The 26,829-nt window shown below is 31.8% G+C and overlaps 1 protein-coding gene across 3 annotated transcripts in view; it reads left to right on the top strand.

Annotated features, from left to right (window-relative positions):
* Positions 1-366: 366 nt before the first annotated feature.
* Dpp10 (Dipeptidyl peptidase 10) overlaps positions 367-26,829 on the top strand; it is a 114,493-nt gene continuing 88,030 nt past the window's right edge. For 2 of the 3 annotated variants that reach the window (XR_012718637.1, XM_075293076.1), the window contains exon 1: positions 367-1,231. The gene's annotated coding sequence lies outside the window, so the exon portion shown is untranslated. The remainder of the gene's footprint in view (positions 1,232-26,829) is intronic. The other variant, XR_012718638.1, reaches the window with a different exon arrangement.

The raw sequence follows: 26,829 nt of genomic DNA, 5'->3' as shown, positions 1-26,829 counted from the left end.
CACAACTTGGCAACACTGTCAAATAATATTCTCTCTATTGTAAACAATAAACATTTGCAATATTCTCTTTTATTCTCTAGCTACCATACGTAAGCAAAGAAAAACCACATGCTGATAGCTACCATGAACTTTGGAGTTTTTTCTTCGTAATTTTCCACAATAACATAAACACAAAATGTGGAAGATGCTTATACTCTTTCTCTCTCTCTCTCTTTCCCTAGAATAGTTACGCTCATTCACATTGTTGATTAATGAGAGAACATAGTAGAGATACGTAATGTGTAGAAACAATTTTTCCAGGGGGTATTTTATCTTCAACAAATCTCGCAAAATTTTCAGTTTCATCTGAGACGTGCGGTTAAACAGTCGATAAATACTAAAAACTGGAGAAATAATAAAAGAAAAAACACAAACAAAACGCTTTGCTATAAAGCAAGAAAATTTAATTTTGGCAAAAGAGAAAATATATTCCATAAGGCAATTAGAGATATAGAATGCCATTTAATTGTGTTTTAAAGTGAAATCGTATAAAATTGTATTGAATAGAGTTTTATAATTTCGAGAATCCTTTCCCTAGAGTATATAAGGAAAATATTGGACCGTAAAAAAAATAATTTTAGCGTTAACATAGAACGAGTGTATGTGTGTTGGTGAATGATTTCATTAAAAAGACCCGCATTGTTGGTTGAAGGCATACTTTAGGGATATACACCATAACACGCGTATTTATGTGGATTTATGGTTAAACCCTATGTGAGAGAACATTATGCCATTGTTAATGACAACAATCTGAAAACTAAAAAGAGACAAAATCTAACCCGAAATACTTTGGGAATTTTCTTTCTCCATGGGGTTTTTTTTTCCAGATGTAAATCAAAGGCAAAAATATATACAACTTGGGCAACTCATCTGATTTTGTTATCCTTTATATTCACTAATACATAACTTTACACAAACATATTTGTATAAGTATACAATTAAATACTGTGATTTCCATGAAACTAAAAGTATATTAAAATATTGTTGTGGGGCTGAAATAAAGCCAATTACTGCAAGAACATCAAAAAACCACCTTTGATCAAAGCAACCGTTATACAAAAAAAAAAAAAAAAGAAAAAAACAACATCCGTTTCCGGTTAGCGCTGACATTGTGTGTTACCATTGCCTTTGGGGCACTAAGATTGGATCCAGTAGCAATCACTAGAGAATGACACGCGTAAGGCGTATTGTGGTAAGTTTATGATATGACTTAAAGATATTACTCCCCCCCCCTGTTGCCAGCTAAAACCAGTGTCACAAATATTTAACCACAAAGAACCACACCAATAACACACATCCAAAAAACAAAACCCACAGTTTCTGGTGTAAACTAAAACAAATACAAAATTGCTAACAAAACACTGCCATTTCGTATCACAGTTAATTACAATAACAAACATAACTAGGATTTCCGAAGCCTAGAGGCTCGCATAACTAACTGTATATATATAAAAATAACAAATTGATCCTACTATATAAATACCCATGTATATGTATATGAGTAAATTCATGTATTTGTATAAACCAAATATTAATACGCTACATTTGTATATAAATTTGTCCATATATGTTTGTACAAAGCATAAATTTAGATAATACAAATTAGAAGTTGTAAATTTAGTAATATAATATATAATATAATAACATTTAGGAATACAATATATATAGTAGAATTTATTAAATTTTTTCCTTGGACATAAAAAAAAATCGTGACAATTTTTTTTTTAATTATATTAGCAAAAATAAAATTTAATAAATTATGATTTTGTTTTATTGAATCATTTAATTTTCGATTGTAAAAAAGTAAATAAAAATAAAATAAATAAATGTCGTCAGGCTTGATTATTTTAACGTATTTAATGAAACACAATACATATTTAAAGTATTAACTTCTTTATAATAAAAATAAAATTTTCTTCACAATTCCAATTTAAATATCGACTTTTCGAACAATCGACTTTTTACAAAAACCAAAAAACGAAGAGTCAAAATGTTGTTTTTCGTTTTCGTCAGTTTCGCATAAAAATAACTCTTACAAACTACTACTACTACTACTAATGAGTGTTGCTTTGTACTTGTGGGAAGAATTCTAAAATTGCAACGGTTGAACGGTTTCTGTGCTATCTATGCTCATATATCTGAAAATGTGAGGGTGGTTGATATGTTTTGCAACGAAATTCAGGTTGCTATCATTTTTAAAACACTCATCTGACATTGTATATTAAATTTGCATAAGATTGGTGAAACCAGTTATTTTTTGAATTATTATGTTTTGAGATAGTTTCCTTGCCTTTAAAATTTTTTTTTGCATACGTTAGTTAAATGAAGTAAATAAGGGGAAAAATTATACACAAACTAAGCATAAAAAATTCATGTAAGTCAGAATTATTAAAATTTTACCAATAATGAACTTCGTATGGCGCTAAAGCCATTCTTGTCTTAACCAACATTTTTCTTTCTGATGGGTTCACTGTTTTCTCAGCGTAGCAATTAGAGACTATCGGACTCAAAAATTGTCATGTTCATATATATGAGAGAGATATATATTTCCTTCCATTTCAATAGCCATTGTTTTGCGTTTTTCTTTGAAAAGTTTGCCAAATATTTGCTTTGGGTTACCAACATTTATTCGTTCGAATTGTATGTTTACATCGAACATATACAAATATACATATTTATATTTAGACTTTCTCATCACTGTCGATTTTTATGCAAATAAAATTTGCGTAAGTTTACGTAGTTTTTCGTTTTTATATATTCAGCAAATATTTGTTTAAATTTACCTCCCTCAAACATTGTACATTAGAGTATGAAGAGTTCACAAACTAATTTAATAGATGATATTTTAAAATTGATTAGCTCTTCCTCTGCGGAATTGAAATTATTGATAAACAATTTTTTAGTGAAAATTTTATGGGAATAAACTAAAGGCGTTTTCGTTTCGCAAGAAGATATGTTGCTTTGGTGTTACAATAATTTTTTTCTCATTGTATTTTCGATAGTGTCATTCCAAAGTTATTGTAATACATATTATTGTGAGGGATACGGGTTCTAAAATCTATGACAGTGTCCTTTATATTTTGCAATCAATTTAGAGAATGTTGCAGAATGTTGCTTTAGGCCGGTACTATGTTCGGTTTTCACATAGAAATTTTCGCGGTTACTATATTAAAATAATAAATTTTAAAATATATCATTTTACATATTTAATCCGTACGGTCTTTATACAACACCCAGAAGGAGACGATATAGACATATGGTGTCTTTGGCAATATTGTTCAGGGTGGGCCCCTGAGTCGATCTAGCCATGTCCGTCTGTCCGTCCGTCCGTCTGTCTGTAAACACATTTTTGTAATCAAAGTGTAGGTCGCAATTTAAGTCCAATCGACTTCAAATTTGGCACAATTATTTATTTTGGGTCAGAATAGAACCTGATTTACTTTAAATTTTGCACAAGAAGTGCAATTGATAGTGTCGTAAAGTGTGCTGGATTTGGCAGAAATCGGTTCAGATTTAGATATAGCTACCGATATGCACTTTTACGGCCCCAGAAGCCCTAATTTGCTTTAAATTTTGCACAGGGAATAGAATTAATATTTTAGCTGTACATGCCGAATTTGGTTGAAATCGGTTCAGATTTGGATATAGCGGCCATATATTTGTTTTTCTCGTTTCAATTCAAAATTCGTCTCCTAAGTCTCGTTGAATTTAAGAGATATCGCTACCAAATATTATTCGATATAAACCATCTTTAAACCCTGCACCACACTGTGGAACAGGGTATTATAAGTTAGTGCATATGTTTGCAACACCCAGAAGGTGACGAGATAGACACATGGTGTCTTTGGCAAAAATGCTCAGTGTGGGCTCCTGAGTCGATATAGCCATGTCCGTCTGTCCGTGAACACATTTTTGTAATCAAAGTCTAGGTCACAGTTTTAGTCCAATCGACTTCAAATTTGGCACAGGTATGTGTTTTGGCTCAGAATAGAACCCTATTGATTTTGGAAGAAATCGGTTCAGATTTAGATATAGCTCCCATATATATATATATTTCGCCCGATATGGACTTATATGGCCCCAGAAGCCAGAGTTTTACCCTAATTTGCTTAAAATTTTGCATAAGAAGAACAATTAGTAATATAGTCAAGTGTGCCAAATTTTATTGAAATCGCTTCAGATTTAGATATAGCTCCCATATATATCTTTCGCCCAATATGGACTAATACGGTCCCAGAAGCCAGAGTTTTACCCCAATTTGGTTGAAATTTTGCACTACGAGTACAATTAGTAGTATAGTCAAGTGTGCCAAATTTTATTGACATATGACCACAGTGGCCAATCTTTTACTCCGATTTAATTGAAATTTTGTACAGGGAGTAGAATTAGCATTGTAGCTATGCGTGCCAAATTTGGTTGAAATCGGTTCAGATTTAGATATAGCTCCCATATATAACTTTCGCCCGATTTACACTCATATGACCACAGAGGCCAATTTTTAACTCCGATTTAGTTGAAATTTTGCACAGGGAGTGGAATTAGCATTGTAGCTATGCGTGCCAATGCGTTGTAAAATCGCCACTGCCACTGTCTCCCATATTTTTTACTAACATTGTGTTCCACCCTAGTGCATTAGCCGACTTAAATTTTGAGTCTATAGATTTTGTAGAAGTCTATCAAATTCTGTCCAGATCGAGTGATATTTAAATGTATGTATTTGGGACAAACCTTTATATATAGCCCCCAACACATTTGACGGATGTGATATGGTATCGAAAATTTAGATCTATAAAGTGGTGCAGGGTATAATATAGTCAGCCCCGCCTTACTTGTTAAAATATGAATTTGTCTGAGAGATCATTCTATGTTAAGGCTATTTGAACACTGGAATAATATGACTAAATAATAAAAAATGACATTAAATTGAGGTTTCTATATGTTAAGAAGTTGCTCAATTTGGAGATTATATCAGAATAACCGTACACTTTATTTTTGATTAAAAAACATCAGTATTTCAAATCTCATACATTTGAATTTTCTACATATTTAAGAGAGATTAGTCTATATGTAATAGGAGATATTCTACAATACGATCCAATTTCAATCAGCTTGTCATTCATGAGGTCTAAAGGTCTAAATTAATGGCAGATGTGAATACAATTAAGAATTCGAAAAGAAATAAAATGAGCAGACCGTGAGCTACATGAAATATTCTATCGTTATAAGTCTATATGGGAGCTATATCAAAAACTGACCTATACCAACCTTCTTCACTTTAGCTAATTTGTAGTGAAAAGGTACTTATTTGGAATTTCCCACAAAGGCTATTAATTTGCCTAAAGTATATTACACAGAAACAAATAATATCAAAATTTTTTCAATTAAAAATTTTACTGAATTTTAAAAAATAATAAATTTACAATTTAATTGATTCAAAAAATTTGTTTAATTGAAAATTGAAAAATCAATCTGAAAATTAATTGTTTCAATTAAATTTTTAATTGACTTTTGGTGATGATACTATAATTTCTGTGATTGAAGACATTTCAATTAAAAATTAATTGGTAAATTAATTTCGTGATTGAAGGCAAAAAATATTCTTTTCTCTGCAGGAGAAAATATTGAATTAAAATGGCTGGGAAAAATGCAAATTGTATAAAAAATAAATAAAATCGCGATATCATTATATACATAGAAAAAAATTTTCACGAAATTTTTTCCAATTAAAGTATTAATTGAGTTTAATTTCAATTTAAAAATTAATTGGATCAATTAATTTCGTTATTGAATCAGAAAAAAATTGTGTGTATGGGAGCTATAACACAAATAGGCCTATATTAATTATTTTCAGTATAGCTATTTTGCAGTGAAAAGGGAATAATTGGAATAGAATAAATTCCAATGAATTCCCCACAAATGCAATTTTTCCTTTACAGTATACTACGGGCATTGAATTAATATGGCTGGGAATTCAAATAAAACTAATATCAACAACATATAGTTGTGAGTTTCCTCTTTCATAATAGATGGTTGCCTTTTAAGCAAAGCCATTAATATCAATATAATATAATTATTTATAAATAAACTTATTACAAGTATTGGTATGCATGAGTGTATTTTTGTTTTGTTTTTATAGCAACAATAACAATTCTGGTGCGTTTAATTCATTCATTCATTATAGTGGTTTATATGGCTACATGTTTGTTATACATTTCATGAATATTGCCCATGACCAGGTGAAATATACGCACAATCATTTCCATACTCTCTCTCTCTTTCTATCTCCATGTGCTATGGATATCGCAATTAATACCACTTGACCGTGCTAATGAACTTGAGACGAAACCAGAAAACAAGGACTTTTACGACGGACTAACACATGTGATTCTGATAGTGTTATAAAGCCCATAGGAGTGAGAAAATAATTGTATACTTTCCCTATCGTTTTGCAGTTAACAATTTTCCAGATATTTTCACAAAATGTAATTTAAATATGGATAAATTCAATTAAGCCATTTCATTTAAATAATGTTTACATTTCCATGTCCTTGTTTATAAGCTGCAATATGAATGCTACACGACATACTACATTGCATATATAATGGTGGTTGGGTGAATAATAATGCTGTTATATAAATCAATTAAAATCACGTGATTTATAATTGTGGAAAATTGTATTAGTGGTATTTTAACAAATTGTAATAGAGTTGGCATAGTGTTCGGTATTAGATAACGTTTGGATATATATACACTCAAAAACAAAAAGTTAACCCTCTTTTTCACTAAAGCCAATTTAACTTTATTTTAGTTCATGGAATTATTATGTTTGGAGAAAGTTTCCTTTGCTCTAATATTTTTTTTTTGCGTACGTTAGTTAAATGAACTAAAAACGGGGGACAAAATTATACACAAATGAAGCATAAAGATTTACTAAATTCGTACCTCTCACAAAATACTTCATTTCTTCTTTAAATTTGTAAATTTTACTATAAATGCGTCCATCTTGAACTTCGTGTGACACTAAAGATATTCTAGTAATTTTGAATTCCAATTTAATTCTTCAAACTACAAAATTTTCTTTAACAAATGAAAAAAATAATTATGTCTAATAAAGTTTCTTGAATTTGTTGAAAAGTATGAACTTATTTTTGTGATATCGGGGTGATGTCAGCGTGTGTAATACTATGTACATAAAATTTTCGAAAAATAATCAAAATTTCCTAAACTTGGTAAAAATTTGTCTTCCTGTTTTTTAATGTAAAGTTTATTAAATTGATTAACGGCCATTTTCATGTAGCTCCGTTTGGATTTAACTGCCAGTTAACAGAAAGAATAATGAAAATATCTTTTCTCCGGTTAACTTTATCTGAAAAATTTTCAGCAGTTAAGTTTTAACTGGCATATGGAGTATATACGCAAGATGACAGATATGTAGATATCACGGTTTAAAAGTTCGTTAGCTAACGTAGCACTAACGGAGCTTCATGAAAATTGGGGTAAGTGTGTGATAAATATAAATTAACTTATGTTTAAAGCAAAGCATTTTTTCTTTGCGAAATGTTCCCTAGCCCAAGGAGATGTTCTTTGTTTCAATAATGTCTAAACAATTTTATCAACTAAACGTGGGTATAGATTTCAGTGACAGTCAGAGATGGTCTGTATCAAACTTTTTAAGGTTTGCGACTGTCGCAAAGTTGTAAACGTCACATACATGTCGTAAATGTAGAAAAAGTAGCAAATGTCGCAAACTCCAAATACTTCGGACCCTTCAGATAGGCAGCGAATGATATCCAAGATGATGATATATGCGAAGAAGTTTCATTTCTCAGGAATGTTCATAAAATTATTAACGAGTTTGAAAAACTTGAGAATATAGTTATTTCAATTGGAAACTCGAAGCCAAAATTACTATAAACTACTCGACGGTCGGTACTCGTTCATAGTTAACCTTTCACAAATTACTGCAGAAACTGGAAGGAAGGACAACTACTTAAGTCTTGCATAAGTGAATTGCTGTTTAGAGAGAATTTTATAAAAATCACTTTTTGGCTTATTATAGCCAACTTCCATACAAATTACAAATTTTCAAAATTGTAGCTAGTCATTCGTTGATGCAACTAAAGCTTGGATGGACATTATGGACCACAAAACCAAGAATACTTTGAAGTTGTGAATAAGAGATGTAAATCTAGTAGAGCTTTGAATAAATATTATTTGCATACCTTTTATCGGGGAGCCTAACTAAATTAAATTAAAAAATATTCCCAATTTCTTTAATTCCAAATTAGGTGTAGTGTAGAAACACTAGGTTTACGACTTTTGCGACATACGTATTATACCGTCGTAAACGTATGTCGCAAAAGTCACAGTTTGCGACAGGCCAACCCTGGTGACAGTACAGCTGAGTTGAATGCAAACTAAAGCTGACAAATTTTTTGTACACTTCTCAAATATTGCCCAACGACAATAAAATCAAAATCTTGGCAACACTTAGGGCGCACACTTTGCATTTAGTTATGTTTTTATACACTGCGCCACACTGTGGAACAGGATATTATAAGTTAAAGCATATGTTTGCAACATCCAGAAGAAGACGAGATAGACACATGGTGTCTTTGGCAATAGTGCTCAGGATCGGTAATCAAAGTCTAGTTCGCAGTTTTACTCTAATCGACTTCAAATTTGGTTTCTGTTTTGGGTCAGAATAGAACCCTATTGACTTTGGAAGAAATCGGTTCAGATTTAGATATAGCTCCCATATATATATATATATATATATATATTTTGCCCGATATGCGCTTATATGACCCCAGAAGCCAGAGTTTTACTTTGAATTGCTTAAAATTTTACAATTAGTAGTATCGTCCAGTGTGCTAAATTTTATTTAAATCGATTCAGATTTAGATATAGTCCCCATATATATTTTCCGTCCTATATGGGCTTATATGGCCCCAGAAGCCCGAGTTTTATCTTGAAATTTTGCACATGGAATACAATTCATAGTATCATCAAGAGTGCTAAATTTGATTTAAATCGGTTAAGATTTAGATATAGCTCCAATATTAGTATTTTTTTAATCAAAATCAAATTTTCCTATACCCCGCCCGACTTTAGACTTTCCTTACTTATTTTTTAATGACATTGCTTTCCAACTAGTAACGGAAGGGAATTTAGACTTCAAAATTAAGGTTCATTTTGTTTGAATTAATCTATTTGAAGGCAAATGCTTCAATTTTTTAAATCAATTAAAAAAGCTAATTGATATTTTATAAAGTTATTATGAATCGATCTACTGTGCATGCTGTGTCATTTAAATCTAATTAAAAAGCTCTATGTGCCGTTAATTAGATATCGACATATCAACCAGTTTAATATGTATGGTATGTTCATTTATATATTTCTTTATAGATTACTACTCTTACTGAATTGAAAATTGTGTATGACAGTAAAAAACGTCCAAAATGGGACTGCATATCGAATGAGTAATGCCAATATTTATGGTTAGGGAAAAAACGTTACGTATACGCCATACTCGATAATATCTTACAGCCTACATATTTCTGATCAGAGAATGAAGCCGACCCATTTTTGTCGGCGGCGGCTGACACTAAATATTTGCCTCCGGCGGCGGCGGCTTGACGGCTAAGCCGATAAAAAATTATCTATTCGGCGGCGCAAAATTATCTATTATAAAATCAATTTGAAGTTTTCCGAATTGTAATGTGATTAGTTGTACAACCAATCCTGCATTCAAATTTACATTTCATTCAAATTTTTTGAGCTAAATTTTTGTAAAACTATTATAGCAACTTGATAATAATTCATTGAAGGTGGAAAGTTCAAAATTTTGGCAAAAACTATAACAAATATTATTAAATTTTTCTGATATAAATAAATATTTTAGATTAATTGGCGGCTAAATTTGAGTCGAGATGAGTCGACATATTCGGCGGCGGCGTCTACTGCTAAAAACGGGTCGGCGACGGCTAAAATCGGCGGCGCGACTCGGCGGCTTCATTCTCTGTTTCTGATATCCGAATTCTAGTCTTCGTTCGCATATAAAACGAAAAACAGCTGAAAATCAGCGAAAATGAATGCGAACGAAAACGTAACATGACCACCAAAATACCTTACAACAAATTTGTAATGGATCATTTCATCCCCTCGAATTGAACCAAACGGCCAGTCTTGTAAAACAAGACACGTAAATATCTGATTTATTAGGCTTAAACTATATCCTTCTGCCTCAAGCCACATTCAAATCAGGTAGTTAAAAAAAAATGCCGAAAAAATCCAGGACCACCCTATAAATGTTACAATTTTTGTACGTATCAAGATATTCCCTGCTTTCAGTGGTACACAGAAAACATATCAACAATATATTTTCAATTATTATTTTAATTGAATTTGAAAGAGATTTAAAAAAAATTAATTGGTGCAATGAATTTTTTAATCAAAACAAATTTCAATAACAAAAAATTAATTGAATTGGATATTATTTTTGAATTGGATATTATTAATGCTGACATTGAACAAATTTCATATAATTAATTAGTTGGATTAACTAATTTCATGATTGAAAAATATTTCTTCCGTGTAGACTAAAATTTCAACTTTAGCCAAATTGAAGTTAATCGATTCACCCCTTCCAATTGAATCAATCAGCCAGTTTTAGCGACAGACAACATGTACCCAATTTGAAAATGAACAACTAAACTTTCTTCTTGGGGGAAAAACGACAAAATGGTATGAGCGAATAGGATTTACAATGTGATGAGAAAATAGGCTTTAAATATGATAGGCGGATATTAATATGTTAAAAGGATATCTTAAAAAAATGAATAAATAATTATTTGAACTTTATCTTTAAATATTTATAATGTCTGGAATGAAATCCCCAGAAGCAGTCGATTTTCTTAGTTATGATCTCAAATGGAATTTCCGTAAATAAATGCCACAAATACAACTTTTCTTGTCGCATCCCCAATCTGCTAAAATGAATTTCATTATACGCATCGTTTTCCCGTAAAAAGACAAAAAAAAAAGATTTCGTAAAATTCTATTAGAAGTTTCTTATTGTAAAATATTAATGTTAATAATTTATTTTATTTTACCTTTCCCCCTGTGCAGCTCAACCACTTGGGAAATGTTGTGTATAATTTAAGTAAGCAAACAAACTTTGCTGTTTATTTCCGGTCCTTTTTGGTCTTCATTTCGTATTGATTCATTTCATGAAGTTCTACACGTTTGCATGTCGTCAAAAATGGAGATGCCGAAACCCCCTTTGCCCCACCATCACACCAGTTAACCTAATGTCCTGTCCTAATAAGCTTTATAGTGTTTCCGGGAAAATTTAATTTTCAATTGTAACGCAACCCACGCTCAAGTGAAATAAAAACTTCTCCCAAAAAGCCAGACATCCAACACCTGGATGGTTGAATTACGGACTGTGTGGTATTAACGATCCCAACTTTGCCCAATTTCTGTCTTTGGCTTCAAGTGGTTGATGGAATAGCAACGGCTACACTTATACACAAAAGTATTGCACTGCAAATATTTCTTGCTGGCCTTTGCATTATTCTTTGCCTTCAAAACAAAAAAAAAAACAAGAATTTGCCATATTTAACCAAGGATTTATTTCTACTTTGCCATCGTTTTCATTGTTCGTCTTAAAGTTCGTGTTTACTCACTGAAAATGGAGTGCTGTTTCATTTTTATTCTCAAGTGCTGTTGTTTTACTTGTTCACCCACTTGGTGAGTTCAGCGTAATGTGTAAACTTAGTCTGCAAACACTTTTCGACTTTCGATGGGGCCGGGGACAAAATAATACTGGCCAAGCCAAGAGTAATTTGCCATAATCATCATCAATGCTCAAATAAATGAGGAACCGTTACTACCTAAATGGGTTATACAAAGTAGGCCTAACCCTCATGGATGGGATTTGATTTTCTTTCTTTTGTTTTTTTGGCTAACCAATGGTAGCCAAAGAATTGAGTTAATACCATTTCTAAAGAAGGTATTTTCACCAAAGGAAAATTTCTGAAACTTCTTTTGCTGATTCCCGAGTGTACTTTGGCCTGAAGAATGGTTTTAATAAGCAAACAAAAGAAAAACACCTTTCCATTCTCCCGGAATGGAGAATGATACGCATTTTTGGTTGTATTTTTGCGGTATGGATTTTTCAAAAGCTCTAGTGAGTATGAGTGTAGGCAAACGAACATCATTAGTGTTTCAAATGGTCTTTGAAATTGAATTCTAAGGATTTTACATCTCATCCAAGTGGGAATATATAATACAATGGTTTGATGCAAAATGTAAGAAATAACCGCAGTACCGTCATATATCAATATCCTTAAGCTTAAGTCTAATGCCTTGTGAAACATACATAGACCTTAGCCTATGTGTGTGTGGAAATTATTTCCAAATCCTAAATGGAAATTGATGGATTTTAAATAATTTACACATTTGACGAATATGCCATTGGATTTTTTTCGAATTTGTTTTTAAAAATTGATGGAGGCTTTTCAGATAGCTAGCAATAAAACAAAAATTAAAATAATTCATTTTAATTTATTGAAAGCTTTTCTTCGCTCATTGGTGTAGTAAAAATAAATCCCCAATTTTTGACATCGAAATTAGCGAAACGAAATCGGCGAAACCAAAAGTGCACTTGATAGACTGTTACAGTATCAGGACCATAAATTCAACTGAATTGAACTCAATTCATACAAATTAAGTAAATGATGAAACAAATAAATAAATGACAAGTTTTATTAAATGAAGATTAAGTCTTGGTGCGCAAATTACAAAACCGGGATTGACAACAGATGGCGTACTTCGTGATATACGCATCAGGCAATACTGATACTTTCATTCTAAGTGGCTCTCCATATGTTCATGTTTTGTACCCACAAACCAGCATATGTGGGAGGGAAGCTTGGGAACAACTGCTCCAAAGGCAACATAGTAAAGTGAACCCACTACGACAATCCTAAGCGAAAAAATGCACCTTATTAGTACATCAAATCACCTCCAAAAGAAAAATAAAATTCACGTTATCAAATCACAAGAAAGCGGATAGAGTAGACATTTCAATAGATTGGATCGGACTGCTTTTGTTGCTCACAGTCGACGTAGATCTACTCGTATACGTCGGACACCAAGAAATATTGAGACTACACCTGACGAATATACTGGGAAGGAGGTGAAGACTGCTATAATCGTCCGGAAATGGTTTGGCCACCGTTTTCTGCGATTCACAAGATATGATTTACCTCGACCACCAGAGGTATGCTATTCCGAATTATTGTGACAATTTAACGTTGAATTGAACGATATGCTCATTCATAGTGCCACCAATCCAGTGGGGTAATGTAGGGTGTGTATAGCTTTTAGAGCCTTCTTGAATCTTTTCGTCTCTTATTCATATTAAACAAGTAAGGAAAGTCTAAAGTCGGGCGGGCCGACTATATTATACCTTGCACCAATTTATAGATTTAAATTTTCGATACCATATCACATCCGTCAAATGTGTTGGGAGCAATATGTAAAGGTTTGTCCCAAATACATACATTTAAATATCACTCGATCTGGACAGAATTTGATAGACTTCTACAAAATCTTTAGACTCAAAATTTAAGTCGGCTAATGTACTAGGGTGGAACACAATGTTAGTAAAAAATATGGGAAACATTTAAATCTGAAGCAATTTTAAGGAAACTTCGCAAAAGTTTATTTATGATTTATCGCTCGATATATATGTATTAGAAGTTTAGGAAAATTAGAGTCATTTTTACAACTTTTCGACTAAGCAGTGGCGATTTTACAACCAAATTTGGCACGCATAGCTACAATGCTAATCCCACTCCCTGTGCAAAATTTCAACTAAATCGGAGTTAAAAATTGGCCTCTAAATCTGAACCGATTTCAACCAAATTTGGCACGCATAGCTACAATGCTAATTCTACTCCCTGTGCAAAATTTCAATTAAATCGGAGTAAAAGATTGGCCACTGTGTTCATATGAGTGCAAATCGGGCGAACGATATATATGGGAGCTATATCTAAATCTGAACCGATTTCAATAAAATTTGGTACAATTAACTACACTACTAATTGTACTCCTAGTGCAAAATTTCTACCAAATTGGGGTAAAACTGTGACTTCTGGGACCGTATTAGTCCATATCGGGCGAAAGATATATGTGGGAGCTATATCTAAATCTAAACCGATTTCAATAAAATTTGGCACGCTTGACTATATTACTAATTGTTCTACTTGTGCAAAATTTTAAGCAAATTAGGGTAAAACTCTGTCTTCTGGGGCCATATAAGTCCATATCGGACGAAATATATTTATGGGAGCTATATATAAATCTTTTTTTTTTTAATAATTCTGTTTATTTGCAATCTATTTTTCTACAAAACATTAAGCAAATTTTTTGTTACATATCTTAAACTGAATTGTTTAGGCTCCATTGAACCTAACAATATATTCTTTAAAATATCTAATATTTACATGACATTGATAGTTAAGCTTTACTTAAATAAAAGGGAGATCAAGAACATGTCGCCTTTTCAGTCTTCTTACTTCATCGGTATCATCTAACAAATTAATTGCTAATACATTAGAGTGATAACTTAATCTATTCAGATAATTACTACTAAACTTTTTAATTTCGTCTTTAACAAGAGGAATGTTGAGATCTTTGTGAATGTTGTTGTTGTTGACAAACCAGGGAGAGCCAGTAATAAGCCTCAAAGTTTTTGATTGGTATCTTTGAAGAATTTCTATGTTGGAATTGCTGGCAGTACCCCATAATTGAATTCCGTAGGTCCATATTGGTTTTAAAATTGTTTTATAGAGCAGAACTTTGTTATTTAAACTAGTGTAGATCTCTGACCTAACAACCAATGCATTCTTTTTGTTTTAATGTTTAGATGCTGCCTTTTCATTCGAATGCGCTCATTCCAAGTTAGTCTTTTATCCAAGTGAAGTCCAAGATATTTTACAGAGTATGCTGACTCTATTACTGTTCCATTGAATACAGGTGGAGGACATTCCTTTCTTCGAAGACTAAATGAAACATGGCCAGATTTTTCGGCATTAACCTTAATATTCCACTTTTTGTACCATTCTTGCATTGTATTTAATTGGTTTTGGATTTTTTTAGTAGCCTTTTTGTGACATTTATTAGTCGCCAATATTGCTGTGTCATCTGCGTACGTTGCTAATGTTACCTCATCCATTACAGGCATGTCAGCTGTGAAAATTGTATAAAGCACAGGCCCAAGCACACTGCCTTGAGGAACTCCAGCTTTAATTTTTCCAATTTCTGAATCAATATCATTGATGCTAACAAAGAATGTTCTCTCATGTAAATATGACTTTAAAAGCAGATAAAATGGTGAGGGTAACAAATGCTTAAGTTTGTACAGCAATCCTTGATGCCACACTCGATCAAACGCTTGCTGAACATCTAAGAAGACTGATGAACAGTATAGTTTTTTCTCTAGGGCATTTCTAATTACATTAACCACTCTATGGCACTGCTCGGGAGTTCCATGTCCCTGTCGAAATCCAAATTGATGATCAGGCAATATATTGAATGATTCAAGAACTGGAGATAATCGCTTACGGAAGAGTTTTTCAAACAATTTCGAAAGTATGGGCAGCAGGCTAATAGGTCTATACGAAGTTATTATGTTTTCGGGTTTACCAGGTTTTGGTACCATAATAATCTTGGCACATTTCCACTTATCAGGGAAATAACTTAATCTTACAATTGAGTTAAATATTACTGTGAGTAGCACCACTCCTTTCTTTGGAAGTGATTTAACAACTCGTCCATCTATCAGGTCATATCCAGGTGGCTCTTGAGTCGATATAGCGATGTCCGTCTGTCTGTGAACACATTTTTGTAATCAAAGTCTAGGTCGCAGTTTTAGTCCAATCGACTTCAAATTTGAATAGATCCCTATTGATTTTGGAAGAAATCGGTTCAGATTTAGATATAGCTCACATATATATCTTTCGCCCGATATGGACTAATATGGCCCCAGAAGCCAGAGTTTTACCCCAATTTGGTTGAAATTTTGCACAGGGAGTAGAATTAGCATTGCAGCTATGCGTGTCAAATTTGGTTGAAATCGGTTCAGATTTGGATATAGCTCCCATATATAGCTTTCGCCCGATTTACACTCATATGGCCACAGAGGCCAATTTTTTGCTCCGATTTAGTTGACATTTTGCACAGGGAGTAGAATTAGCATTGTAGCTATGCGTGCCAAATTTGATTGAAATCGGTTCAGATTTAGATATAGCTCCCATATATATGTTTTTCTCATTTCGACAAAAATGGTCAAAATACTAACATTTTCCTTGTAAAATCGCCACTGCTTAGTCGAAAAGTTGTAAAAATGACTCTAATTTTCCTAAACTTCTAATACATATATATCAAGCGATAAATCATAAATAAACTTTTGCGAAGTTTCCTTAAAATTGCTTCAGATTTAAATGTTTCCCATATTTTTTTACTAACATTGTGTTCCACCCTAGTGCATTAGCCGACTTAAATTTTGAGTCTATAGATTGTGTAGAAGTCTATCAAATTCTGTCCAGATCGAGTGATATTTAACTGTATGTATTTGGGACAAACCTTTGTATATAGCCCCCAACACATTTGACGGATGTGATATGGTATCGAAAATTTAGATCTACAAAGTGGTGCAGGATATAATATAGTCGGCCCCGCCCGACTTTAAACTTTCCTTACTTGTTGCCAAAGACACCATGTGTCTATCTCGTCTCCTTCTGGGTGTTGCAAACATATGCACTAACTTATAATACCTTTTCCACAGTGTGGCGCAGGGTATAACCTTTTGCTGTAAAACATTTTCATTTTGTGATATTTTCTTTTTATTATTTTTAGGTATATGAAGCTTTTCTCGTTAAATATGAATTTAACAAGTGATGCTCTTAGCGTACTTCTTAGCCAACACTTAAATGTAAGCCCCAAGATATTTTAAAATATTTCATTCGACACTATATTCCAATCGACCTTAACGCTTTAGGATAATTGCTTTGAAGTGAATTTTGTGTTCATTCTTAACCGCAGCATGTGTCAGACTATCTTCAAAAGGCAGTATTGTTGATGATGATTTTCTTTCCATCTTATTCTCTAGAGAAGCTTTATTGCTTTTTTGCCTAGCCTTTAGGGATGATGTGCATATTTTTTTGCTTTGTACTGGAAAAAGACTCACCTATGAGAGCCATCTTTTTGATGGTCCATATGTGTGTGTGTGAATTAAGTATGAGGGAAAAGTAGTGAAAATAAATCGTGTCATCTGCATTGTTTAGGTTTCTTGTCGATTGAATGGCTGGCCAGAACATCATCAGCAATCAAGCAGCATTTTCATGTTTTCCCCACATAAAACTTCAAAGAACAACGACCATGTCTAGCATAACCATTTTGACATGGGTATAAATATCCTATTTTTCCCTTACTTTAAAGAAAAGACTTTTGGGTTTTTCGAACATTTTAAATGTACCATGACTTTTGCTATATTAGGGTTAAAAGGGCTTGGTTTTCTAATGGGGGGAATACATATCCCAATTGATTGGGCTTGGTGGTATTTACATATGCTGTTTCTTTGTGATTCATGATTTAATGAAGTTGGTGGTTTAGTAAGAAAAGTTCCTCATTTTTTAATATTTTAATACATTTTTCGAAAAAGAGAAAAAATCTAAAGCTTTTTGCCTTTGTTTTGGAAATTTTCGAAATACGTATATTTATGTATTAATAAAGTACAAAAATATATTAAAATAATATATATAATATAAAATAATCTTAATTAACTGTGTAAAATTTGGCAAGATATTCAAATTTGTTTATTTCTGAAATTGGTACCTTTTAGTACCAAAAAGTATAGAGAAAAATATTAAATTAGGAATAGGGCTTTGCCCCAAAAAAATTCGACAAACATTCTTTTCCTCTGTTGGTTAAGCTACACTTGTAGTTTAGTCAATGCATGGTTTTAAGCTGAAATCAAAAACAACAACAATGATTAGAGAAAAAAACCAACAATAACAACACAACACGAATGAAAAAAAGAGAAGCACGCTCAAAATAAACCCATCCAACTGCACTCAAATCGATTATTTGACGGTGGCAAAGGAAAAGAGATATGTTTGTACGAATTTATTTCGGCATAAGCCGTACCCCTTTTTTCGAAAGGTTCAAGTGTGGTTCACTTTTGGGTTTAGTGGACTGCCTGAATTTATTCTGATAATTGGTTGATATGATATGAATGTGGTAATTTCGAAACCTGTGTGTCTATCCAACCATCTTGCAGTCTATAAATTTGACAAACATTCTTTTCCTCTGTTGGTTAAGCTACACTTGTAGTTGTTTAGTCAATGCATGGTTTTAAGCTGAAATAAAAACAACAGCAATGATTAGGAATAAACTTGAAATTAATTACATTAACGGCCATTTTCATGTAGCTCCGTTAGGCTTTAACTGGCAGTTAACAGAAAGAAAAATGGAAATATTTTTTCTCCGGTTAACATTAACTGAGCCACCGTGGTGCAATGGTTAGCATGCCCGCCTTGCATACACAAGGTCGTGGGTTCGATTCCTGCTACGACCGAACACCAAAAAGTTTTTCAGCGGTGGATTATCCCACCTCAGTAATGCAGGTGACATTTCTGAGGGTTTCAAAGCTTCTCTAAGTGGTTTCACTGGAATGTGGAACGCCGTTCGGACTCGGCTATAAAAAGGAGGTCCCTTGTCATTGAGCTTAACATGGAATCGGACAGCACTCAGTGATAAGAGAGAAGTTCACCACTGTGGTATCACAATGGAATGAATAGTCTAAGTGAGCCTGATGCATCGGGCTGCCACATAACCTAACCTAACCTAACCTAACATTAACTGAAACATTTTCAGCAGTTAAGTTTCCAACTGGCATATGGAATACATACGCAAGATGACAGATGTGTAGATATCACGGTTTAAAAGTTCGTTGGCTAACGTAGCACTAACGGAGCTTCATGAAAATGGGGGTAAGTGTTGAAATTAATATGGATGAGACAGCAACTCACATGTGAAATTTTGAATACCAAGCGCGATGACAGTCAATCGAAGTTACCGTGATTTGAAAACTGCGTTCGGATTCTACTACAGAAAATAGGGTGCCTTAGCATTGGTCTAAACATGAAATTGGGCTCTACATCACAATGGACTGAATAGCCTAAAGGCATCAACTATATATAACCTAAACTACGGATAAGTCGACGTTTAAGAGAAATCTGAGAAATCGGTACTAACCAGCCCTAAACCATGGTGTTTTGCTAATCTGCCTGATCACAAATTCTATTCCAATGAGGAAGTCAACGTCTACGGATGCCTCGATTAAACGTACTTTTCAGACGTGTTCAAATAGTTCGAAATAGTCACTGAGACAAGTGTAAAAAGAGACAAAGTAAAAATTGTAATTTTCCAAGATGCTTCTCTGTTTGTAGGCCATAAACATATCATGTGTAACGAAATCATTGATTCTAATAAGTCGATCCAACATTAACGCTTCGCACACTGAAAAAATGTTGACCTAATATGGAAGATTATGCAACTTAAATTTTAGGACTCGAAATTTACGCAATGCTAAGGACAACATTCTTTAAAATAATGACATTTTAATTAAAAGAAAGTTTATAATCCTTGCTTCAAAATTTTTTTCATTAAATTTAGGACACAAATCTTGAAATTTTGCGTCCGTCTGTTGAAGTTGTAGATCTTTGAAGTAGGGCAAATGTTCCTTAAAATAAAGAAAAACATTTTTAATTTAAAGAAATCGTCTTTAACTCAACTGACATATTGAATTTTTAAACTTAAGATAAAAATGCTTCAAATATAGGCTAGGGGCGTTTTCGATTCGCAAATAATATGTTGCCTTGGTGTTACACTACTTTTTCCCTAATTGACATTTCACCCAAATGATAGTGTAATTCCAAAGTTATTGTTAATTTATAATATTGTGAGGTATAAAGGATCCAAAATCTATGACAGTCCTTGATATGTTGCAATCAATTTCGAGAATGTTGCACCTTTTTTCCCAATCGAAATCGCCATAAGACTTATTTTAAGGATTTGCATCTTTGGTTTAAAGTTTTTTTAGCGTTAAGAAAACAGTTTTTATTTTGAAGTACTTGGCATAATTTGGATTTTGAAACTGGAATTTGTTTGTACATTAATACCTTTATTAATATATCGCAAACAGAGAATAAAAATTCGATGAATGAGATCTGTATCTAATTTTAATTTTATCGGTCCTAGAATTAAAGCCAGGGAGGTCCCTAAAAAATGTCTTTATTTTAAAGAAGCCGCATCTTTGCTCGGAATCAATACCAAAATCCTTAAATGAAGGTCAAAATCTTTGGATCCAAGTAAAGTTTTTTTTGAGTGCAGCTAATGTGTTTTATGATGCGTATTAGGGTCTATCGTTAAGACATTAGAGTCTAGTATATGTTAGTATGCCTTTTTATTCTCTATCTATTTATTTTAGTACAATTATAAGTCTTATAGGATCTGTGGTCGTTTTATTTTTTGGATTGGATCTCTGTAGATCCTGGATGACTTAGGTTAGGTATAGTGGCAGTCCGATTTTTCAGGCTCACTTAGGCGGGCATACTAACCTTTGCACCACGGTGGATCCTGGATGACTTGATTTGAATTTTGTTGGTTTTAACAGCGTGCCTATTAAATACATGACCATGTTCTTATGCATCTAATTAATTAATAATGTTATCAGAATTTGTTATCTGAATAATGTTATATCTGAATTTGGATAATATTGAATCAAATTAAAAAAAAGTACTTTTCATATGTATGTCTAGTCTGATTGGGACAAATATGGCCATAATATGCAAATTCGGGCTATACTTGAACTTTAACATACTATGCGACATGGATGCTATTTTTTTAATTCAAGGGACTTCATAAAAAATCTGATTTTTTATAGATATTTTGGAATTATTATTGTTTTGATTTCAGCTGAAAAACATACGTTGACGAAACTACAAGAGCAGGAAAAGTATGTTTGTCAAATTTATTTGGGCAAAGCCCTTTAGACTGCAAGATGGTTGGATGGACAATCGTTTTGGACCTCCTATATTCCTCTTCAGCATCCTCTACACCCTCAAAGAAATCGCTTCTGTAACATATACCCAAAAACACATTATGCTTCAAGCATATAACATATATATTTTTAGGATTGGTACATATGTTTGTATTGTTCAAACATATTATGGTTCACCTTAGGGCATACACTGGTAGAAAAAAATTTTAATGAAATTTTCTTTGTGTGATATATTTTTAAGGCGCCAATTGGTTACTTCCATTATTTTACTTGCTACTTACTCTCTAGGCCTCTCTTTCTAAACACATATATGTTTATAGGGTATTTCTAAATTAATATATGTTTGCATCTAAGCATATAATATTTACAAACAGTCCCAAACATATTAACATATATGTCCCAAACATGTTATGCTAGTTTATGAACTTTATATGCTTGCACTTAAAAATATTGTGTTAAAAAATTAGAGTTCCAAACATATAATTTTTACACCCAAACATATGAAAAACAGTTTTTTTCGTTCGTATACTTGCAGCGAAACTATCAGCCAATTATCAGAATAAATTCGGATAAATCACTAAGCCCAATGTGTACTTTCCGAAAAAAGGGGTTTCATAGTCGACTTTGCCTTGATAAATTTGCACAAACATATCAGTTTTTCTTTGCCAAAGTTAAATGATGGAGTTGAGTGCCGCAGTAGCTGTATTATTTTCATTTTCTTTCCAATTCACTATATTATGAAACCACCTATGAACCTATATGAATTTGAAATTCATTAAAGTTTACAATTTTTAAATCACTTTCTAAACATATTTGTAACATTCAACACTGCGTAACAAGATGAAAAAATACAATCAAAACGAAAAGAGTGTTGAAATTTCAACATTAATAATTTCTTCAATATTACTCTTATACATCACCTGCATGTCATCTATTCAAAGTATAATCCCCAATCATGGACAAATTCCCCGAGAACAATTAAGACTGCCTTTAGAAATAAGCATCTCTCTCTTGAAAATAAGCTGCAATTTTAGCACATACTTTAAACTGTGGAAGGAAATGAAAAAATGAGAAAATATAAAAATAATTCCGGAAGCTTAGTGACAGAATGGAGAAGAATATAACAGAAAGCCCAAAAGAATGAAATGTTATCAACATAAAATTTGCATATGTATGAAGATATAACCATCACCACTGAAAACGCTCATAAGCATATACCTACTCACCATTCAATGGTGGAAACGTTTTCCATTAGCTCTGTGACCTTTCTTAAATGCCAGAGACATAGATCTCAACATGACGAACAAGAAAAATTACTTTGTCTTGCATTCTTTGACTCATACGTAGGTCTCCTTTCATAAGAATATTATGTGGCAAGGAAAAAAAGTGGAATGGGACAAGGGAATATGGAAAGAACATTTTTTGCTATTGTTACCTATGGTAGAGCGCAACAAAAAGGCTCACCCTCATACACATGTCGTTTGCCTTACTTTGACTTCTATGAATATCTTTTACACTTGAATGTAATGAATAAATTACATGTAATTGAAGTAAATTCCAGTGAGAAGAAGAAGGTGTCTGTGACAACGTAACGAATTCGATAGACAACTGCCATTGAGCCTTTTTAGCAGCAGCTGGCTTTCATTCATTCAAGCAGTTCAGTTCACTAAGTCTTTTGAATTTTTTTCTTCGTTCTCTCCTTGATGGTTTATTAAGATTCTTCACTCTGCCCTCCTCCTATTTAGTTTAGTTGAAATTGTGCAAACCCCTAAGCTGGCATTAGAAAAACCACATTGGTAGCAAAAACTGGAAGACTCCACTAAAGCATTTTCCAGGAATATAATTTACTTAGTAAACATAAAATTAATATATGGCATAAAAAAACAAAACGATACTCAAGTATAACCTTTTCAAAGTCTTAAATCTTTTCTCTTTAAGTTTTCATGCGAAAGGCAGTCCATTTTAATTATCAAGCAAAAAAAAAGCATAATGAAGAATATTAAATTCTACGATTGCTTTTTAATCAGTTTTCTATTAAGACACTAATTAATTAGCTTTATAAAAGCTGAAAAGTACTTGAAATAAACAAGGTTTATTGAAGTTTATTTAAAAAAAATGGATTATTTTGATCTTGTTCATTTCAAAAAAAAAAAAAAACGAGAGTGGACGGTTAAGTACTTATCCTAGGAACCATGAGCAAAAGTTTGAAAATGTGGCAATATATTTTTCCGCAAAGTCCTCTTTGTAGTTAATACACTTACAGCGATATTCACACTTTTTATCTCCCAAAAAGAGGGGAGATACATGATGTTTTTTCATTCGATTTGAGAGATACTTATTGCAGTTTCGAAATACAAAGAAGTCACACAGCGCTATCACGATTAAACATGATTATCTTCCAAAACCAAGTCACAGAGACCTCTCTCTCTCTCACATCTTTCACACGAAGTAAAAACTAAGCTAAGAGTCCGATCTGGCTAAAGTTTCGATGGTTGGTGTTCATGTAAATTATCTTTATGCCGCTAGAGATTAATCGAACTACTAATTCAAATTATTATAATTCAATCTTCAATTAGTGAGAACGAACTTCTAAAACCCCAACTTGGTGGCTAATCACGATATTCGATATCGAATTCATAATCGTACCGAAAAAATTGTCGATACGATTAAAAGTTTGGATCACGGCATTCGATCGAAATTTGATGAGATGAATACACAGAAAAAAAAACATCACCAAAATATTTCCAATTAAAAAGTTAATTGAGGTTGAGAATTTTTCCAATTAATAAAATAATTAATACAATTAACTTTTTAATCAATATAGAAACATTAAGTTAATTAGGTCAATGATTGAAAATTTTTAAATTTTTTATTAAAAAATTAATTAATAAAATTAACTTTTTAATCACATTCGGAAGACTAAGTCATTAAAAGAAATGAACACTTTTTCAATTTTTAATTAAAAATGTATTTCAAACAATCAATCGTTAATCGAAATAAACACTCTAAGCCAATTCAGAAAGTAATTGAAAATAGTTACCTTTTTTAATAAAAAGATTAATTGAGTTTTGCAATCAACATTAATTAAATGTTTAATTGAATCAATTAAAAAATTAATTGAAATTTGCTAATAAAATCAATTAATTTTTTAATCAAGAATTTTTTGTATTCACAATTAAAACTGTGATTGATACTATCATTTTCGTGATTGAAGACATTTCAATTAAAAAATTAATTGGATCAATATATTTCGTGATTGAATCAGAAAAAAATTGTTTGTGTGTATAAAATAATTCGGTGACAAATAAGTAATACGAGTGCACATTGTTATTGGTGTAGGTACAGGGGTTTGAAATGGTGTGCACTGTTAGAAAATCATCTTTTTGCAGGCTCAACGGACGATTTCGGCTGAAGAAGGAGACGTTCAAATGGAATATAATTTTTGGTGGCATGTCAACGTTAATTCTATCGATATTACAATTGTCTGTTGTGTTAAAACTTTTTGTTTGACTTTTATGGGAGTTGCATTAGTCCTAAATATTATGAACTATGGAATATATTATATCCCAGCAAAAAAAAAAAAAAAAAAAAAAAAAAGAGTCGCCAAAAAGGTACTGAAAATGATCTTTTTGGATCCAGAAGTGGTACAAAAATGGCGCAGAAGCGATGAATTTAACATGGGCTTGTCATAGGCTGGACAACAGCCGTTGCACTGAATTTGTATCACTTCTTAAGCTGTGATACGAATTCAAATGTTTTGGATGTGAATTAAAAAATTTTGTGATATTTTGATAAATAAATAATTTTTAAAATTTATTATGAATTTTAATGCATTCCGACGCTTGTTTGAAACGCTTGACCTCAAATATTTTCAAAAATTCGCAAGTTTTCTAGAATAGATTTAGCATTTTTTTGGACAAAATAATTTGCACCATTTTATTAATTCTAACTCTGTTTTTAAACTTTTTCAAACAAAAAAAGTTAAAATTTCCCTTTAAAAATATGAATAAAGGGAGTTAAAAAAAATAATTAAAAGAACTTCCTGAGTAGTTAAAATAAAGAACATCTTTGGGAGGACTTTCTTGAAAGTGCGATTAAAGTTGTGCCTTTAGAAGTACTTCCAAATTTTTTGATGGGATGTTAATTATATGTAAATTTACTACAAATTAGCATCATCAGCATCTCGTTATCAAATGCCGTGATTAGCCCCCTATAAACAAAAAATAAATAAATAATGTAAAAAAGATTTTTTTCTTTTCAAATACACCATTTATATCCAAAGCTAAACTGAAATGCCGATATTTTTGATATTTATGGCCATTTTTATGTAGCTTGGTAAGGATTTATCTGCCAGTAAACCTAAAGTAACTTGCAAATATTTTCTCTCCGCACGGACGAAAAAGAATGTTTTTCATATGTTTGGATGTAAAAATTATATTTTTGGAACTCAAATTTTTTAACACAATATTTTTAAGTGCAAGCATATAATGTTCATAAATTAGCATAACATGGGACATATGTTATATGTTAATATGTTTGAACATATTATGTTTGAGGCATAAAATGTTTGTAAATATAATATGCTTAGGTGCAAACATATATTAATTTAAAAATAGTCTATAAACATATATGTGTTTAGAAAGAGAGACCTAGAGAGTGTGCTGCAAGTAAAATAATGGAAGTAACCAATTGGTGCCATAAAAATATATGCACACAAAGAAAATTTCATTAATTTTTTTTTTCTACCATTGCATGCCCTAAGGTGAAACATAATATGTTTGAACAATACAAAAAGATATTTTGGTTGGACCAATCCTAAAAATATATATGCTTGAAGCAAAATGTGTTTGGGGTATATGTGGCACTAATCGAGCTTCATAAAAATGGAGGTTAGGGTCATTCCAAGAGCATAGCTTTTCCTTAATTTATTAAAAATCACTTAGTAAATGAGAATAATATAGTCATATTTGTGGAAATCGAACCATATCTACATATAGCAGCTTTGTTGTATTGCAGCACGGTTGCCACTCAAGCCAAAAATAATATACCAAAAATTTGGAAAACAATTTACCAAAAAACTGCCAAACAAAAACTCATATTTTAAAAAAATTGTGAAAATTTTATTTGTTTACAAATTTTGTCAAAATTTTATTTCTATAGAAAATTTTGTGAAAATTTTATTCCTATAGAAAATGTTGTGAAAATTTTATTCCTATAGAAAATTTTGTGAATATTTCATTTCTATAAAAAATTTTGTCAAAATTTCATTTCTACAGAAAATTTTGTCAACATTTTATTTGTATGGAAAATTTTGTCAAAATTTTATTTGTATGGAAAATTTTGTCAAAATTTTATTTCTATAGAAAATTTTATGAAGATTTTATTTCTATAGAAAAATTTGTGAAAATTTAATTTCTATAGAAAATTTTGTGAAAATTTCATTTCTATAAAAAATTTTGTCAAAATTTCATTTCTACAGAAAATTTTGTCAAAATTTTATTTGTATAGAAAATTTAGTCAAAATTTTATGTCTATCAAAAATTTTATGAAGATTTTATTTCTATAGAAAATTTTGTTAAAATTTAATTTCTATAGAAAATTTTGTGAATATTTTATTCCTACAGAAAAGTTTGTCAAAAATGCATTTCTTTAGA

Source organism: Haematobia irritans, chromosome 2 (genome assembly GCF_050003625.1).
Source record: "Haematobia irritans isolate KBUSLIRL chromosome 2, ASM5000362v1, whole genome shotgun sequence".
NCBI classification, from domain to species: Eukaryota; Metazoa; Arthropoda; class Insecta; order Diptera; family Muscidae; genus Haematobia; species Haematobia irritans.
This window is presented reverse-complemented; position numbering and strand designations above follow the sequence as displayed.